This window comes from Lissotriton vulgaris, unplaced genomic scaffold (assembly GCF_964263255.1).
Source record: "Lissotriton vulgaris unplaced genomic scaffold, aLisVul1.2 SCAFFOLD_12133, whole genome shotgun sequence".
NCBI lineage: Eukaryota > Metazoa > Chordata > Amphibia > Caudata > Salamandridae > Lissotriton > Lissotriton vulgaris.
Genome location: NW_028253508.1, coordinates 30,320 through 37,390, shown reverse-complemented (window position 1 = coordinate 37,390; position 7,071 = coordinate 30,320). Strand labels below are relative to the sequence as shown.

Genomic DNA, 7,071 nt, shown 5'->3' with positions numbered 1-7,071 from the left:
GTTGCGTAAAGTTCTGCCCCTTCTTCCCGAGCAGGCTAGGCCTCTCGCCACAATGCTAAAATTGAAGGGTGTGCCCGCCACTGCGGCGGGCACAATTGAAGGGTGTGCCCGCCACTGCGGCGGGCACATCCTAATTCCCCCAACTGGATCCCCGTCTTTATGGCGGGCGGTCTCCTTCTCCATTATATCATCTTCAATCGTTCATATCTTCTCATTGTATTAATCTTACTTTCTTATGTAGATTTTATGACATTTCTGTCAGTAAATACAAATATAAACAATTTGCACAATGCTTATGAAGGTGCAATTCAATCCACATGTTAATGCGTTATTTAATTCACACGTCTGCATTTCATGAGGTGCTATAAAATCTAACGTTTCCCATCTTAAAATCAACTTCTTCACCTCAGATTTGTCATTTGTGTGGGCTAACAATGTAACTACTTTTTATTTGCATTTTATATGCATTTACTTATATTTCTTATACTTAACCACAAATAAGTTTTAAACACACTTTTAAATTATTTATTTTGTTTATTAAATTCACAATTTAGAAAAGCAGTGATCATTTCATTACCGAAAACTCTCACCTCTGGTAATAACACATCAATCATGAGTGATGTGTTTCGGCTAATTATTGAAAAATTTAGAACTTTCTTTATTTGTTCCGTTAGACTTCTTGCCTGCAATACAAAATAGTTATAGTATTGGTATTAGCGACGTTGTTTCATATAATAATTCAATTACAAAGTGTGGTTGATAAAGATAATACTTTACTCACATCATTTTCATTGAATATTGTCATCCTCCTATTTAATTCTTGTTTTAATTTCGGCATAAATGTAGGGTTTGAAAAAAGGAACATTCTATTTGATTTCTTTTTACCCTTTATAATATTGTTTGCATGTTCCTATTAACGATAAAAAACAAATCAACAATTAGACAAATCAATGTTTCTCAAATTTGACCGTATTATCATTTAGCAAGTAGCAGAGAATGTCCTAAAGTTTTGTTGTCAGCTGTCTTTAACTAACCAACTATACATTATAAATACAGTCAGCTCTACTTCATTGTACTTATTGAAAAGACTTGAAAAAAATCAACTTTCTTTAATATGAGCACAAGCTCAAAAAATAAAGAACTAAGTTACTCTTGACTTTCACACACATGGAGTATGTTAGGAGTAAGACAACTTATACATGTAACTCAAGAGTAAACCAGGTATTTGGCAGAAACATTCTACATATAATCATATCAAAGGTTTTGTGTATCAGTCCTGATGAAAATGTATGCTTACTTTAACAGAGGGAGCTCCTCTACTAGGGAGGAGTAGTCTTGCCTTACTGCTTTCACACAGTTCTAGAAGCAGAAACATAAAATGGTAATAGCTTTGTTTTATTATCAATTTATTTATTTTTGCCTGCGGATGGGTGGGCGGAGTGGGCTCTGCAAAAGGAAGGGGAGGAGCGGTGTGCCTGAGCAATACTTAATGTGCAAAGACTGTTTTTTCAGCCCCCTGGGGCTACCCAAACTAGTCATGCACACTCTGTCCTGCTCCATGCATGCTGCAAGGCAGCATGTAGAACATGGCCTCTCTATAAGCCGCTGGCTTGGCGGCATCTGCAACAATCAAAATGCTGCTTGGAGTACTATGATTGCTTTATTGAAGGGACTCTGACTGCCTGATTTTGGTTCATGTTACTGCCAGGGTCAGGAGCAGAGAATATGCTGGACCCGGACGGTGTAAATGTAAGTTTAATTTTACCCCACTCACTCCTCAGCCAAGGAGGTCGCAACTATATACCAATTGTCTCCTTTATATTTTCTGTTAAGTAGGAGTCACTTTTATGTTTAATATACACATATTAAATTTGTTGTAACTCAATCTAAGTTAGTAACTGCTTATATAAGCTGTGTTGAAGGAATATCAATGAAATTTCACCAGGCACCCAGATACTAATTACAATTTAAAAATGTTGCTATTTGTAGACATCCTGCATGGTATGTTACTATATTAATGATTACACAACGTAATAGAATCATTCAGTAATATATCAAATTTCTCATACATTTACACTGTATGACAGTTGATGCACCCTCCGCAGTTGGACAGAGACCTCCCCAGAGGAAAGAATAGGTTAGGTTACAGTTGACAATTATGTTTGTAAATAGCATTTTTTTTTAAAATCTGTTTATTAGCATAGTTTTGAGAGCAGTAATAGCATACAACTTCATTCATGTAATCTCAGTGTAAATTCCGTTGGTATATGTATGCGGTTGCTCCAAGCATATATAGAAACATAGTGAATTCGATTTTTCATTTGGTCGATGTACTGGAACAAACTAACAAACCCCGTTCACAACCGGTCCCACCCTCCACCCCTACGAAAACCCACCCGACACTCTCTTAGTAGGCACATAAATGAAATATCGACATGTGGGTCACACTCAATGTACTGATACAAAGTGCAAGGCTAACACACTAAATAGCATTTTATAGATTGTTATTAGTACTATATTAATATTACGAAATATTGATTCTAAATAGACGTGTAATTTGTGACCATGGGCTTGCATCAAACCTTTTTAACTCTGGGTCTTGTAGTACATTTTGTTTATTACTTCATGAGTCAAAAACATGCTCTTTTATGATATTCACCAAAGTACTTCACATTATTTCCTTATTTAGTTACTAATTTTTTCTTCAATTATCTCAGGCCTCGATTTATTTTAAGACTCAATTACATTGCTATATACTTAACCCCTATCCACATGTTCCGCTAATAATTATCGCCAGGTTCTCATTTGGAAGCCTGACCATGAGTTTGAGTACATTAAATTGAGAGAACACTGTCAACTAATTAAAAAATGCATATGACCAAACTATGTCATTAAGTAAACTGGTTTTTTTTTAAAAAGTTGCTATATCACTAGAAGGTACATAATTACTTAGTAAAGTAAGTAATAAAAACATTTTTTCAGAGAAGATAGAAATGAATAAAGATAAGTTTTTTTCAACATTTTTACAAATTTTCAAACAACATGCCACCTTCCTTTATGTCATGGCTCTTGAACATAATACATATAATTGCTGAAGGTATTTCCCTTCAGTACATTGGTGTTAATGAATACATGTTTTAAACGAACAAAATGTAAAAATCATAGAAATACTCATTATCTTATACTAGCCTTTATCTCATCTTCAGTAAGTAAATTCACAATGCTTCTGTCTTCCAAGGTTTTTTTAAGCCTACAAATTAATAAATTCATATTATTCGATTGTCTGACAATTTAACCTTTTATTTTGAAAAACATAACCATTGAATATAATTAATGTCTATGTATGAGTCTTTTTACAGTAATACTTATTCAGTATTATTTTTAATACAATAATGCCTATCCCATAAAATCTTTTTTTAATATTTTCAATTATCATCATATTTTAAAAATTCAACATCATTACAATCAATGCCATCAACAGATTCAGAATTTGTGGAATTCTTCTTGTGCATTTCTTAACCACAAATTCAATAATTATGTGACAAAATTTTAATATAAAATTTTCTTGTTGTGAATTACATAGTGCTCTTTTTTTTATAAAAGGAAAATAAATCATCTCATAAAGACTTGTTTATTGTGAAGTATTGACTAACATTTCTAAAAGCTAAGAAGATTTCTAAGAATACACAATACCAATTATGTCACTTATAGATTCATGTGAGTAATTCTCGAATGCTGCTGAATGACAAATAATTTATGTGCATACATTTAAGTTTGTTTAAATGTAGCAATTGTCCTACCTAACAGTTTTTAGCCTCAACGTCTTGCATGTTTTACTTTTCGCAGAACATCCTACCTCTAAACCTCAACTATTAATCATAATGTTTCTTCTTTAACCTCAACTGGTGACTTCGATTGTACTTCAAATGTGGGAATTTCAAGTATCACTACTTACTTTTCCGAAGTTTCCATTGCTCATATTTTCCTTCAATGTATTGTCCAATTATATAGGAAGATATATCTACACCTAATCATTTATTATGGATTTCACCATGCAAACATGGTAATAGGAACAGTAAAGATATCACTTGAATCATTCATTAAATATAAATGTGTAGGTATGCAGTACAAACTACCTTTTCAATAATCCAAGTTTACTGTGACTCATAGTTTTGCACCTTCAATTTCAATAAGCAGGTTAAATAATTACATATATTCAATATTAAACTGTATATTTACCTGTCCAATGCGATTGGAAATTTTTTGTGGCATCCGCAATAAAATGGAGTGTCAACAAACTGTTCTGTAATTGGCACATCTGCACAGTCTGAATGTAACCACTGTTTGCACTTTTCGCACTCTATCCATTCTAGTTTTTGTTCTTTGGGATATAGTGACCTGTTGATGCAAATATATTTTGAGAACACATTTACTACAGTGACTATAACATTTTTAAAATACAATGTCCATCTTTTACATCACTTTTCCAGGCATTGAGGGGCATATTCACAAGCAATAGCGATAATTATCGCTATTGCTTGGTTAGAGACAAAAAATGTATCGCCGGGCGGCGGCGATTTTTAGCGCAGATAAACCTTGGTATTACCAAGGTTTATCGCAAATGCGATAAAAAATGGCCGCAATGCATGAATATGGCTGAAAAGTCAGCGATATTCATGCATTACCAAGCTAATTCTCTTAGCCATGTTATCAAACTCCCATTGGATAACATGGCTAAGAACTGCTCCTGGAAAGGTGTTCGCTTTTGGAGATATTCCTTGCTTTTCACTAATATCTCAAAAAGTTGGTAATAGGAGATAGCGATGTTTCCAGTCACTAACATCTTGGCACGCCCACTTTGCATGTCATTAGTGATAAATATCACTGACATGCAAAGCGGGTTTGAAGATGGCCGCTATCTCCTATTAGCTGTCGCTAACTGGTGTTAGCGACAGCTTGCTAATAGGGAGATAATTTTATCTCCGCTTTCTTGGCTTTTAAAGCCAAAAAAGCAGAGATAAACCTCCTTGTGAATATGGCCCCCGGTACTTGTTAACATTATCTCCAAATCTCAAAACTCAGAACAACATAAACAAAATGGAAATAAAAATTCGAAGCGTGCTTTATTTTTTTTTCCAGCTTAGGACGGAAGCTACATATTTATAACATAATTCAAGATCACTATAGATTCTCTTGCATGCATTCCCCTGTAAAAAACTATTATTATTTTAATTGCACGTTTTTATTTGTGTACACATACAAGTACTAGTCACTGTCACAAACTAACATTTATATAATATATAGCTATATTATTAACAGACGTTACTTAACTTACTTTTTTTTTAAATCAGTACTCTCTTGGTATAGGCAGACCATCTCTTTTGCTGCAATGCATTCTGTGCCATTGATTCCTCGAACTAGGCTCTTTCCTGTCTCCCTGTTTTGGACAACACTTTGCTCTGCTCCTGCAGTCTCTTCTTTTTGCAATAACTGTTCGGTTTTCAGACCACTCTCTTTGGAAAGTGGGGCTACCTTCTCCTTCTTAATGCCCTATAAAAGATCAATATACTTTTAAATGTTTATGTTCAGTGCGGTTAGTGTATAGCTGTGATTTACACTATGAGTAACGCTGCTTTCCCCAATGGTATTTGTTCACATAGTTTGCACTTATGAAAGCATGCACTTAACTTTCTCTTATTTTGCTGTCATTGAAATGGTTTTCTGCCAAAGACAAACTATTCTCTTTAATGGTAAAAAAATGTAGTGAGTACAATAGCATATGGTGCCACACTACATGCGGACATAAATGCCTATGTGCTCTATTTTGGCATGATAAAATGTTTTGACATGGGAGTAACAATTCACAACAAAATATCAAGAACCGTTCTCAGGAAATTGTGACTGACAAGATTGGCGTTTGAACAAAAAAACAGTACTTCATAATTTATTTGAAAATGAAATTTTTAAAGGTAAGACATTAACAACAATAATTGATTGCTAATTTAACTTACAAGTAACTACATAAAATACTAACATAAAATTGATAAGTCATGTCACAAAATAATCTAAACACATCTAAAAAACTTTGATAATTGTACCTAATGTAATGGAATTTATTATTTTGTATGATACTTTATTTTAAATCTGCTGTTGATGTAACAATAGAATCATTGTCACTCAATCCACAACTTCAAACTCAGACAGAGCTACAGTTAGATCCAAAAATGATTTTTGTTGACATTTTACTTTGATAAATTGTGATAAGTGGATTTGACATATGTTCACATCATGGCTTTAAACATTCAGCTGCATTTGAATACTATCATATTTTGTTGAACCAATGCATGTTTTGAAAAGAAAAGAAAAGTCATAATGTTTATCAATTGTATTGTAACAGGAGGACAAATAATGCAGAGCTACATAGTATGACATTTTATTCTCAAGAGAAGCTGATGCATGGGGCAAGTTTCTCCTAATTAAGAAGTGACATTCCAATACCAAATATGATTATAACTCTTGAGTACAGTTGATGATCTCATATCCACCATTCAACTGACGTATAGTATGTCCTTTGCATTTATTTTACACAAAGTAACATTTCATTTTCTCACCTGCCACATAAAATGCGCTTTTTTATTCAACAATAATCAGTGAAATAAATATTATGTGTACACACATCAAATTTGGATGTATGATGTTAACCAAATTCTTTAAAAAAAATTGTATTATTACACTAGGAAAAAATTGAAATATTTTATTAGTATTCATTATCTAATTAATGAATAAATTTTCATGCCTGCTTTCGAAGAATCAACATGAGTTTTGAAGCATGGTATCTTCTTAGGTGCTGCATATTATTTGCAGATAATTCTTCGTATGACATTAAGATACCCCGACTGACAACATCAGCTGCCTAATAATTGAAGAAAAAAATATGCTGTTGTGTATCCATGGAAATGAATAATAGACAATTAATAAAGTTATTTATGTAAACTTACAGTGCAGACAAATACACCACAACTCTCACTGTCTGTCTGTTTCCATTGTATTGGGTATTCTATTTTCCACTGT

The 7,071-nt window shown here is 33.2% G+C and overlaps 1 long non-coding RNA gene across 1 annotated transcript; it reads right to left on the bottom strand.

The window, feature by feature from the left end:
* Nucleotides 1–590: 590 nt before the first annotated feature.
* LOC147660937 (uncharacterized) lies at nt 591–5,386 on the bottom strand. The gene is made up of 3 exons (XR_015306111.1): nt 5,336–5,386; nt 4,240–4,398; nt 591–683 (listed from the first exon to the last, which is right to left on the bottom strand). It is a non-coding gene; the product is annotated as an uncharacterized LOC147660937 (long non-coding RNA).
* Between the last annotated feature and the right edge of the window lie 1,685 nt (nt 5,387–7,071).